This window comes from Ochotona princeps, chromosome 12 (assembly GCF_030435755.1).
Source record: "Ochotona princeps isolate mOchPri1 chromosome 12, mOchPri1.hap1, whole genome shotgun sequence".
Lineage (NCBI taxonomy): Eukaryota > Metazoa > Chordata > Mammalia > Lagomorpha > Ochotonidae > Ochotona > Ochotona princeps.
In genome coordinates this window covers 59,784,404-59,797,978 of record NC_080843.1, presented here as the reverse complement: position 1 = coordinate 59,797,978, position 13,575 = coordinate 59,784,404, and the positions used below count along the sequence as shown (strand labels likewise).

Genomic DNA, 13,575 nt, shown 5'->3' with positions numbered 1-13,575 from the left:
ATCATAACTGGTAACTCATAGACAACAGACTCGAATTAGCATTAGACAATAGCAAAACTACAAAGGCACATGGGGGAATCAGCAGTAAACAACCTCTTAACAGGAGGTCATACGCATAGAGCAGGGGGGGACCCCAGAGTGGAGCAGGAGGACAGGAGGAGGCTTGTATCCCAACCCTGAAGACTTCCAGACCCTCACCAAGGACTTTCAGTACGAGCACCGAGGACTACATCCCAACTGCCAAGGAGACCACGGGGAAATGGAGTGTCTTCGGAGGCCAAGAACTCTGAGGTCACCCACTCCCATTTGGATCTACCACATGGGATGGAAGAAGCCCAAATCCTACCCCGCAGGAGCCAATGTCATCGGAATAACAGCCACGAGCCCTGAGTGGTCCGCAGAAACAGAAGAACAGTAAACTGCCTTTAGGACTAGGGAGAGAAGCTTTCTCTGGTCCTTGCCTGGTTCCGACTTTGGGTCCCTACCCTCTCTTGCAATGACCATCAGCATGGCTCCAGAAACCCCTCAAAACAAACAAACAAGCAAACAAACAAACCAGCAAACAAACTAGAATGGATAGTCAGAGAACAACAAGGAAAGCTTAGAATCAGACAGGAAACAGTCAGCGGGGATGCACTTATAACTCACTGGGTAGGACACAAAGATTAGTTACTCCTCACTGGGATATTGAAGATTTCTCTGCACACCCCTCCTAAAACTGTTCACCTAAACTGTTGACATATGTCTTGTTAGAGTTATAGAGTTAGACTACCCGAAAAACAGCCAGGTTCAGCAAAATCGTGCTTCAACGCTGTGAACTGCTAAATACTAAAATTAAAATAGACATGAGACAGCTGAATAGTAATCTATAGCCATTTTAAGGTGTATAGCACCCGGTTGTATATAAACTAATAATTGAAATGTCAATGTAGAAGTCACAGGATGTCGTTCAGAACTTGCATTCTTTTTTTTTTTTTTCTCTTTTAACATATTGGTTACTCAATACCATGTCAACTAATTCCATAACGTTATAAATTGTTACTGATGTCATGTCAGGGCTTTTTATTGATCGGGGTGATACTCTGCCGGCTCTACCTTCAGACCAGAGATGGTCTCCCCAAGAAACCGTTGAACTTATCTGGACAATAAGATGCTGGACTTTATGCTTGGTAGATGCTTGCAATGAAAGAATCTCAACTGAATTGGAACAGTGGCAATGCAGCAAGGTGAAGGAATCCACCATGGGAGGGGGGAGTGGTGGAGGGAGAAACCCAGTGCCTATAAAACTGTAACATAATGCAATGTAATCAACAAAATATTAATTAATTCATTAATTTTTTTAAGAAAGAAAGAAACTAACTTTATGGGAAGGTGACTCTCCTGCCTGGCACCAGAACAAGTCTGAAAGGTGAGGCCCCAGCTTGTGACTGTGCACCCCACCCCAACCCTCCCACTGCTGACTGCTTGCTCAGACCATGAATCAGGCCTGTGCGCATCAGGCAGGCCCGCGCAGGGCAGATACTCAATCCTTGTCACAGCCAAATGGGGAAGCCAAAGCAACTAACTGAGAAATGAAGCACCCATCAGTCAGATTGCTGTTTGTTCTACATGACAGACTTGTGTGGAATAAACAGCCTATTTGATTGATTTGTGGAATTGTTTTCTCTGGAGGTTTCTTTGGTGTTTTGTTTGTTTGGCATAAAATGATGAAAATCCCACTGTGTGGCAAACGTAGTATCAAACCCTAGCACTAGCTAATACCCCTGTGCTAGCTAACACTGCAGCCCCATTCTGGCTCTGACACTCAAGAGTGTGTGGACTAGTTGAACTTGACTGGACAATAAGATGCTGGACTCTATGTTTGGTATATGCTTGCAATGGGGGAATCTCAACTGAACTTGAACTGTGGTTATGCAACAAGGTGGAGGAATCCACCATGGTGGGAGGGTTTGGGGAGGGGTGGGGAGAATCCAAGTTCCTATGAAACTGTGTCACATAATACAATGTAATTAATGAATTAAAAATAATAAATAAATAAATAAAAAGAAAAAAAAGAGTGTGTGGCCTCATCAATAAAGAAGGTTCAGGGTTGGGCGGGGCAGGGAGAGATGCCAGGGAGCTCAGGCCCTTCCTCCCAGCCAGAAGAAAGGGCACTGAGGCTACACAGCCAGCTGTTGCAGTTTGGCGCTGGACTCCCAAGGCCTCCTTCTGCCCAGCCAGGAGCAAGCCCTGAGACCATCCACAGAAAACTCCTACATGTCCTTTTGTCAAATCCTACTCTTCCTTGAGAAAGATGCTGGCTGGAGCTGGCACTGTGATACAGTGAGTTAAGCTGCTTCTTACAATGCTAGCATTCCATACAGGAGGACTGGTTGGAGTCCAGGCTGCTCTACTTCTGATCCAGTTCCCGCTAATGCTCCAGGGAAGGCAGGAGGGCCTGAACCTGTGCTATCCATGCAGGAGGACGTGGATGGAGTTCCAGGTTTATAGCTTCAACCTGGCCCAGCTCTGGCCATGGCAGTCACTTGGGGAGTGAGCCAGAAGATGGAAAACCTGTCTGCTATCTCTTGTATAACTCTACCTTTCAAATAAAGTTTTTAAAATAAATACATGAATAAATAAAATCTTTAAAAGGTCCTATCCATGTCAGGCATTGTCAGGACTCCAAGCCTGAGGCCTGGAACCCAACACAGGCTCTGCTGTGCTTTGGAGCTACAGAGGGGAGGGACAGTAAAGAGAGGCTGGTGCCCTGGCACTGAGAATTGACGTTTGCAGTAAGTATGCACTGCATGTGCCACTCACTTCATGCAGAAATCTCATAAAGAGTTGCTTTGGCAGAGGGGGAAGTGCACCCAGTAGTCAGTCTGTGCTTCATGGCAACTCCCTGAGAAGGCCACTCCTGGGACAAGACCCTGTGACCCAGACAGCCAGGAATGCTTAACCTGTCCCCACTATGAGCCAATGAGTGCTGCCTTTCAGGACCACTAGATTCAAAATGGGCTGATGGTTTGTGTTTGTTTCCATCCTTTGGTGGGAAGGGCAGTTTGGATAAACAGTGAAGAAGTGTGAATAAACAGTCTGTAGGGCTCAGCGCAATGGACTCAATTGGCTAATCCTCCAAGCACAGGCATCCCACATGGAGCCAATTCATGTCCCAGCTGTTCCGCTTCCCTTCCAACTCCATGCTTGTGGCCTGGGAAAGCAACAGAGAATGACCCAGGGCCATGGGACCCTGCATCTGCGTGGGAATTCAGGCATAAGCTCCTGGATCTTGACTCCAGATCAGCTCAGCTCCAGCAGTAGCGACTATTTGGGGAGTGAACCAGCAGATGGAAAATCTTCTTGTCTGTGTCTCCTTCTCTCCATAAATCTGCCTTTCCAATTAAAATAAAATTAAATATTTTTTTAAAAGACTTAGGCTGTAGTCTCACAATGCCAGAATCCTCCTTCTCTAGAGAAAACAAGGGTTCTCTGGTATCCTGTGTAGCAGCCACAAAGTTCATCACTTTCCAAGGACATCCAATCCACAAGGTGCTGATGCTGTTGTCGATGGTCTCTTGCTTAATTCTCTAAAACTCCTTTCCCAGGGGGATCGTTCTCCCTACATTACAGGCAGGGAGGTTGGGGTTTGGGGCAGTCAGGGAATTTGCCTAGGTCCCAGCCCCCTGTGGGTTGACCCTAAAGCCCTTCCTCAGTAGCCATTCTGGAGCAGAGCAGTAGACACCTCCACCTGGGCACCTGGGCACCTGGGCCAGGCAATCAGCTCAGCTGTGCACCCTCCCTGTTTTTCATGTGCAAGATCTGTCCCAGAGCTGCACCTGACACTTTCCCATCAAGAGCCTGTGATGTGCCTTCAGGAACGTGGTCAGCTGCTCCAAAGCATCATGAGCATGCACTCCTGCTCTCTGTGTGCAATTGTGGTCCAGCCCCTCTGCCCTCTTCTAGGAGCTGGATGCTGTATTCTGGGGACAGCCTGTGGCTAACAATAAATTAGAGGAAGAGAAGGTCTACTGTATCAGTGACCAGATCTCATGTGAGTAGTCTTCTATGAAAGTCACAGGAAAGGGCCTATGTATTCCCCGTGGTTTGCAGCGTGAGCTATTTGGGAGGCACATCTTGGTAATATTGTTTCACTGCAATTATTCCTATGGTGCAAAATGATGACTACACCCAGGAGCCTGTCATTCTAATCCATTATGAAGAGACAAAGCCTTCTCCACTTCCCCACTTCTCATGGGACCACTCCTGCCTCCATGCCTGATTAGCAACATCAAATTGGCTCCAAGCAAGAGGGTGTGTAATCAGAGCTTGTGAATAAGAAACATGCACACAGTCTGTGATGCATATTCTTCCAGTCCTGTATTCATAGCAGGCCACACCCCAGCCACTCTCATGGTGTTGGCATGTCCTAGAATCTTCTCATAGGAAATCAGTTCCTTTCTGAATTGCTGGCAAGTAGCTTAGGCATGTGGTCACACCTTCTTTTCTGCTGCTTGCCAGAGCCCAGCTTGCCCAGTGTTTAGGTTCTACAGGACTTGAGTGCATCAGGCATGTCCTTTTTCACATTCGCACTCACTCTGGCCACTCTCTCACTGAGCCTGCGTTGTATTCACCCAGATTCCTGCTCCAAGGATAGCTGATTGTTGTGATTATACTAAGGATTTAAAACTTGGAACATTCAGTTTATTGACCAAAAAACAATTTTCAAGATTTGTTTATTTATTTTAAAGGTAGAGAGAGACACACACAGAAAGAGAAATGAGAGAATCTTTCATGTACAATTTCACTCCCCAGATGGTCTCAAAAGCTCAAACGCCCAGAGCGAGGGTAGGCCAAAGCCAGGAGCTTGCAACTCCTTTCAGGTCTCCCACATGGGTGCAGGGGTCCAAGCCTGTAGACCATCCTCCACTGGTTTGCTAGACACATTAGCAGAGATGTAGATTGGCAATGAAGCAGCCAGAACTCTAATAGGCAGTGGTATGGGATGCCAGCGTGGCAGACTACAGCTTAACTAGCTGCGCCCAACACTGACCAACCCACCTCACCTACCCAAAAAAGCTTTTCAACAGTGGTTCATTCACAAAGCATTTCAAAGAAGGCTCAAGTGAACTCCTGCCTATTTGGAATTCACATACAATAGGAATAATCTTTTCTCTGTACTTAATCAGAATTTCAGACCCCATGCAGCCAACTTTCTGACCTGCGGCTCTGTCCTACATTTTTTCAACCTACACCTTTGAAGTCTCCTACCTCCTCCTCTTATCCTACACACACCTACGTCATCCTTCAAGGTGCAACTCAAGTGCCATCTCCTCATAAATCTTTCTTCCCTCCCTGACTTATCCCCACTGGCCCCTTTCTTGACCACCCACGGGTTGCATCCCCCATCACAGTGTCGGGAACTACCATTGCATCTGCGACAATTCTTCCAAATCTTCAAGGCCAGGAATCACGGCATCTGTGGGTCTCCTTCTTTTCCCTCCTGCTCTGCCAAAGTCCTCCTTCTTCAAGGTCAAGCTCAGAGACCACCTCCTCTGAGAGACTTGCCTGGATTCCACTATGCTCAGGCAGCAGGATGGATGACCTCATTAGCCCTTGGGCTTCTGATTTTCCAGCAGCCTCCTTTCATGCATTACTTGTGATAAGCATAACTCCCCTGCAAGGGATAGTAAGTACATGTTGAACTGAGATATAAGTACTTTTGCAGCTGTTATTGTGAAAACCATGTAGGTCTTAAGCTCTACAACATTCATCAAATGAAATTATTGGTTTGGGTATCTGCTCACTTTGCAGATATGGCACTGTGGGAAATCTTTATGATATCATAATCCCCACAGTTACAATCCATAGCATATAGACAACATTGCACACATAACATTGAGTTGTTGTGGGGTTTTTTAAAGATTTATTTTTAAATTTTTATTGCGAAGTCAGATATACAGAGAGCAGGAGAGACAGAAAGGAAGATCTTCCATCCGTTGATTCATTCTCCAAGTGGCCACAACAGCCGGTACTGTGCCAATTCGAAGCCGAGATCCAGGAACTTCCTTCGGGTCTCCCATGGAGGTGCAGGGTCCCAAGACTTTGGACTATCCTTGATTTCTTTCCCAGGCCACAAGCAGGAAGCTGGATGGGAAGCAGGGTTGCCGTGATTAAAACCGGTGCCCATATAGGATCCTGGTGCATTCAAGGTGAGGACTTAAGCTGCTAGGCCACTGCACCAGGCCCTGCATACATAACATTGTGGAAGAGACAATTCATGGAGCTTAACTTTGAATACCAGTATACCAAATTCTGCCCACTTGCTCATATACCTAAAATGGTTAAAGACCACCAACTTTGAGCACCTTTAAAAATCTTTGAAAATATGCAGTGAAAAACAATGCAGATTCAGTTAAACCTCTACAATCTATTGGGCCCAGCACTGTGGTGCACCAAGCTAAGCTGCTGCCTGCAATGATGGCATGGCCTATGGGAGAGCCAGTTCATGTCCCAGCTGCTTCTTTTCTAATCCAGATCCTTGGGAAAAGCAATAGAAGATGACTCAAATCTTTAGGCCCCTGCTACCCATGTCGGACACCTGGAAGAAGCTCCTAGCCCCTGGCTTCAGCTTGATCAACTCTGGGTCATTGCAGCCATTTGGAGAGAAGCAGAAGATGGAAGATAACTCTCTCTCTCTTTGTCCTCCCTCTCTCTTTCTGTAATTCTACCTTTCAAATAAATCTTTTAAAAATTTGCAATATATTGCATATCAACCACATTTTATATATAAATAATCATGTCTTAGTTTACTCTGTAAGAATAACATAAATAGGGGCTGATGCTGTGGCACAGTAAGTTACATCACTGCCTGAGATACTGGCATCCTGTATGAGTGCCAATTTAAATCCTACCTGCTCCATTTCCCATCCAGCCCCCGGTAATGTGTCCTGGCAAAGCAGCAGAAGATGGACCAAATACTTGTGCCCTTGCCACCCATGTGGGAGACCGGATGGAGCTCCACACCACTGCCTTTGGCCTGGCTTGGCCCTGGATAATGCAGCTATTTGTGGAGTAAAGCAATGAAATCAAAAATTTACATTTCTTTCTCTATATGTAACTCTGCCTTTCAAATTATAAATAAATCTTTTTAAAAAGTCAACATCTTTTAAAATAGAATAACAAAAATAAATTTTCATGAGCTGCTTAAGACTATAGATTTTATTTAAATTATTATAAAATCGGGAGTGAACATTTGGCACAGAAATTGGGACTCCACTTGAGATACTTACACCTTGCATCAGAATGCCTGTGTTCAAACACCAGCTCTGCTTCCCATTCCAGCTTCATTCTCATGTATCCCATGGAAGGCAGTAGTTGATGGTTCAGGCTCTTGGGTCTCTGTCACCTACATGAGAGATCTGGATTGAGTTCTGGGATCCCAGCTTCAACCTGGCTCAGCCCTGGCTGTTACAGTCATCTGAAGAGTAAACACTCAAGTGGAAGATTCTCTCTCCCTCTCCCTTTCAAGTAAAAGCAAATAAAGGTTAAGTTTTAATATAAAAATTTTAGTGAGTTTAGGATGTGCTTTTATTTCAATTTGTTTGATTGATGGAGGAGCAGGTACACCTCCAACAGAGTAAATGGCGCCTTTAGACCCTTCTCGCCTCTGTTAATTGAACTCCGAAGTCGTATTGGAGATATTTTCATCACTTCAGTCTTCTACTTCTGCTGTCAGCAGCAGTAATTGGCTTTGGGCTTTATTTGCTTTTAAAAAACAGATGTGTCTTTTAGCCACTGAACAAAAGACCTGAGTATTGAAAGGCAGGTTGGGAGAAACGAGGACGCCCTTCATTCCGGCTCCTGAGCTAACAGCCCAGGCCACACACCACCACTGGGTTATTCTTAATGTTTTCATATATAAAGGGAGCCAATTTAATGCATTTCAAATATGCAGTTTTAAGAGAATCCTGTTTCTTCCCATCCAGTATCTCACTGCCTGACAATAAGTATTAAATTCAGATCTGCATTGAACTGCATTGCAAACCACTGCACATTGGAGAACTTTGGATATTTGCAAATGACTGATAGGATGAAGCAAGTTCCATTCCTGCCAAGAAGCTATTGCAGTGTTATGGAGAACACCTGGAGACTGGACGCCACTGGGAAGCCTGGTGTTACAAGAGCAGCAAGAGAAGGGAGCAAAGTGAGTACCACTGAGAATCAGTTCACGGGACTGAAAATCAGCAACAATGCAAGTGACAGAAAGAGTATTAACTAGTTCTGAGGAAGGACACTCATGATTGCTCCTGCCCGAGATGCACAGCATTCAACAGATTTGATATTTGGAAGCTTCCCTTTCAATGTTGCCCAAGGGATTGGGGCTATAAGAAAGTAAATATTTGTTGGGGTTCATCAGAGTGAGTAAGCTCAGAAGGCTGGGGACTTAGGAGATACATCCTCCCAAAAATCAAGATGGCATTCTCACTGGATTTTGTTCTGGTGGCAAATGGATCCCACTGCTGAAAAGTTAATCCGCATCTAAGTCTACCAGGTCAGTTGTGCACCATGTGATTCTAGAATCTTCCAGACATCTCACCAAGTACTATGGACCAAACTGTATACCTAAAAATTAATCTGTTGGAGTCCTAACCACCAGTATCTAGGGTTGTGGTTTGGAGTCAGAGCTGTCAGAAGGTAATTATGTTCACGTGAGACCCTTGGGGTGAGCCGTGATCCAAGCTAATGGATGTGCTCCTAAGACAAAATTGGAATACAGAGCAAGACCGAGTGTGTGTGCACACAGAGAAAAAGCTGAGGAAGGACCTCACAAGGAATGAGTTTCTATTAGCTCATGAGTATGACCTTGGAAGAAAGTAGACCCTTCCACCACCACACATTGGCCCTGTAGTCTCCAGACGAGGGACAAGAAGCATTTGATGTTGAAGCCACCCAGTCTGTGTTTTTTTCAAGGCAGTCTTAAGAAGCTAATACCCTTGGGGAAATCAGCTTGTACTGGAAGTGCAGATACTTCCAGCATAGATTTTCACCTGTAATATCTATGATGCTGGACTTCCAATTGCAAACTCCCTTTCATTAGCTAGCAAGTAACTCCATGTCACTTTCTCCCAACTTCCTGTTGCAGATAGTGAGAGTGTGGGATCTTGAGACAGAAAGACAATGGTCTGAATTTATTGGGGCTCACGGCAATGCTGGCATCACTTTACTGACCTTTGACTCTGATGGAAGAAGGTATGCACCTCCTCTAGGGTCATGAACGAACTGATGGGATAACCCCTGACCTGCTAAAGGGTCTGTCTGTCTCCTAGGCTGATTACAGGAGGCAGGGATGGCTGTCTGAAAATATGGAACTACAACAATGGGCACTGCCTGCACACGCTGAAGCATGGTAAGTCACTTCTTGCTAAGGGGTTCCAGAAAATAATCAGGCAGAATTAGGTATTCATAGTAACTGTTGAAGAAACCAAAAGAGAGGACTCAGGAAAAGGCTAACAACCTCATACCTTTTTTCCTGTCATTCCACTTTACTTAATGACTCTAAACCTGCATTTAGTAGGAATACAATTTACATAAGTGTATGTGCCCTCAACTATGCCTGACACTTTTGTTCATTTACAATCTGATACATAATTGTTGCTGTTTTTTCGGAGGAATTATTTATGTTGTATTTGAAACGCAGACTTACAGAGAGAAAACATAGAGAGACAGAGATTTTCCATGCACTGGTTCACTCCCCAAGTGAGCAGAACTGAGCTGATCTGAAGCTAGAAACCAGGAACTTCTTCCAGGTCTTCCACATGGCACAGGTTCCCAAGGACTTGGGCCATCCTCCGCTGCTATCTAAGGCCTTAAGCAGGTAGCTGGGTTAGAAGTGGAGCAGCCCTCTACGGCCATACCACCCTGAACGCGCCCAGTCTCATCTGATCTTGGAAGCTAAGCAGGGTCCGGCCTGGTTAGTACTTGGATGGGAGAAGTGGAGCAGCCGGGCCCAGCGTGGTACCCTAGTGACTAAAGTCCTCACCTTGCATTGCTGGGATCCAATAAGGGTGCTGGCTCGTGTCCTGGATGCTCCTCTTCCCATCCAGCTCCCTGCTTGTGGCCTGGAAAAGCATTTAGAACATGACACAAAGTCTTGGGACCCTGTACCCATATGGGAAACCTGAAAGAAGCTCCTGATTCTTGGCTACAGATCATCTCAGCTCTGGCTAATTCAACCATTTGGTGAGTGAACCAGCAAATGAAGATCTTTTTCTCTGCCTCTCATGCTCTCTATAAATATATCTTTCCAATAAAAATAAATATATCTTCAACATCTTTAAAAAACAAAGACATCTTCCACTTGCAGTTTCACTCCTGAGGTGACCAGCTGGGAATGGGCCAGCCAAAAGCCCGGAGTCAGGAATTTCATCCAGGTCTCCCGAGAAGCCCAGTGCTTAGGCTGTCTTCCACTGCATTCCAAGGCATGTTAGCACAAAGTTAGATGAAAGTGAAGCAGCCAAGACTCCAATCCATGCTGCATAACATGATTCTGGAGTTGCAACTGGTGGTTTAACCACTTGTATTACAATGCCAGCCCCCTCAAATATATATTTTTAATCGCATTTATATTGAACATATGTAGACTTTTTTCTCATTATTATTCCCTAAACAATACGGTATTGTAACAATTGCTTATACAGCCTCTACATAGTGTTAGGTATTAAAAGTAAGCTAGAGATTATTTAAAATACACAGGAGGGTTGTGTAGGTTCAGGGCAAGCACTATGCCATTTCTGTTAAGGGACTTGAGCTTCGGAGGATGTTGGTGTCAATGGGGTTCATGAAACAAGCCCTGAGGATAGCAAAGGAAAGCAACCCTTAACTTTTCCCCAATCATCCGTTGTATTGAATCAATACATGTAAGCTGATTCAAGAATCCATGAAAAAAAATGTTCAATAAAAGGTGACGGTATGCTCTTTCCAGATGAAAAACAGAGAGAAGTCTCTGATTGTACCTACATGGAGGTGAACCAGAATAAATGAGTTGTGTACAAGCCTGAGTACAAGAAGGATGGATACAAAATTTGTCCTTGCAGAAGCCACTTAAACAACGAAGAGTATTTCCAGGAGAGAACGTGTCAAAGCATTCCCAAGGATCCCATTACACCTTGGTGGTAATTTAGACAATGTGGCCCTTCTAGACTACTGGAGCTGTTCCCTATACGTTCTGACAATTGTTCAGAATCTCCCTGTCACGGGATAGGCAGATTCAGCTCCTTGTCCCTTATGCAGGAGACATAATCAAAGTACAGGGGGGAAATAGGATTCGTTTACAAAGATTCATTAACCCCTCTCTAGGAAGGGAGAGTGAGCATGCTGGCAAGGGAGCTACGCTCAGTGAGGTTCAGGGCCATCCGTTTGTATAACCAGGAGACACAAAGGGTAGTATCTGGGGCAAGGTTTAGTGGAATATTCATGGGGAAACTGTTTGGGGACAAGTTTGAAGGCTGCTCATTTTCTCAGTTTTTTGGTAAGTGTCATGACATCAGATGCAAGATGGGAGTAGGAGCATTTCCTTAGTAATTTCATTACAGTGATGTTATAACAGATAAGAACAGGTCATCAAGGGGTGGGGAGGATGCCAGCAGTAGCCTTGTTGGCAATTCTGGACAGAGCCTTGCAGAAATCGTGATGTTCCACAGCACTTAAGCATTCTAGACAGACTCTTACAGTGGGGACTGAAGAGCTCAGCTCGTCTTCTTGGCCTAAACTATCTCCTTGGTGGCGTCATCTCCAACAGATGCTTCATTAAGAAATCCTTCAGAGCCAGGAGTGATTTAGTTCAACCACCATAAGACAAAGAACAGAAGTCTAGTCAATTCCCCCACCTCAACCCTGCCTGAAAGGGTCACTTTTTGCTGGTGCTGTCACCCCTGTGGTACAGCCACGTTCCTCGCATCAGGTGATGGCCAGGAGGACAGTAGCCCAGAGTGGCATCTGCAGGGTTTGGAATCTGAGGGATGTCTTAGCTCTGTTGCCAGGTACTTGAAGCACCGGTGGAAAGACTGACACAGACTCACCAAGTCCCAATTAATCTCATCCTTCATAAATAGCAATAGAGGTTATGTTCTCATTCTGTTCTATGACAAACCCACTCTGCAATGTCAATTTCATACAAAAATTAAGTGGGTAAAAACCTCTAGTATCAAAGTTACATCCTGTTGTTCTAGGTACATCACAGCTGTTGGATGGGACAGAAGAATAAACGTGTATTTTGTAAGTAAAGTGGTGATGTTTCAAAGTTCTCCAGATCTCTCTCTCTCCCTCTCTCTCTCTCACTTCCTCCTTCTCTCCCTCCCTCTTTCTCTTTTGCCCCCATTTTTCTTTTAAACATAGATTTTGGAAAATTCTTTCTACCTCTACTATCTGGGTCAAGGTAGGATATATGGAAACAAAAGACTTTTCTCCCTTTCCTTTATTTCTGCCCTCTTCCCTTCTCTATTTCTTCTCTTTTCACCTTGCTTGTTTCACAATTCCTTGTCTCTGGTTTTCTTTCCTGGGAAGAAATGCCAGCTAGAAAAGCTGTCAGAGCCAGAGAGAGTACCCTGGGGCCACCCATTGCTCTTCAACTGGCCTCTCATGCCTTGCCTGCTTTCCCTGCCCTTGGTACCCAGGCATTTCACGGCCCCTTCTCCCAGCTGCATCTCACACATCCTCACACCCTTGACACTTTCACTATCTGTTGTCCAACCTTTCTGTCACCCCTCACTTCCTCCTGTCTTTCTATATCCCCCAGTCTCTTTGTAATAGAGGGAATGAGATGTCCTTTCTAAGGAAACTACTGCCTCTCTCTCTCTCTCTCTCTCTCTCTCTCGCTCGCTCGCTCTGTGTGTGTGTGTGTGTGTGTGTGTGTGTGTGTGTGTGTGTGTGTGTGTTAGAAATGGGGAAGTGGATGAAGAGACAGAAACCCAAGTTCTAAATAGACATGTCACACTTTACTGCCCCTGTTTGGCATGCTGGGTGATCACAGAGTTTTCCAAACATCTCTAAACCTTGTACGTTCTTCATTTATTTCAATGTGTACCATATTTCACAGCCTAAGCCTTCCATCCTTAGAATAACTTGAGAAAAGACTAGCTGGGAAGTCTTAGTGTTGAATTCTTTGGTGGTGCAGGTTCCTAGACTGGTGGCTTTGGTTTTAGCACACACTAGAGCTATGAGTCTTATTATGAAGGCGAAGCTGTGCAGCCCATCTAAGAAGAGCTTGTCAGTTGACATATGATTTGCTGCAATGCAATCACCCACATGTCAGGAGTGGATTGCTTTTTATTCCCACTGGCATTAGGGGAATTTGCTTTGACATTTCAAAAATCTGCATGCCTGGTTAGATGAGGGGTAGGGTTATAAAATATGCCAGAGCCTTTTCTGAAGTCGGGAGCCTGTTGGCAGCTCATTTATTGCTTCTACAATGTCCTCTCTTGGCTTTGAATGCAGGATGCACCATGTGACTTCCGTCACTTTGGGGAGCCACAATCACACTAGCAGGATTACCTGGTGAGTCCCGGTTTGCTGCTTGACTCTCAGTCCACACAGTGG

At 45.1% G+C, this 13,575-nt stretch overlaps 1 pseudogene; it reads left to right on the top strand.

Moving 5' to 3' along the window:
* The window catches only part of LOC101532181 (WD repeat-containing protein 49-like), a 68,298-nt pseudogene that overhangs the window by 33,957 nt on the left and 20,766 nt on the right, over window positions 1-13,575 (top strand).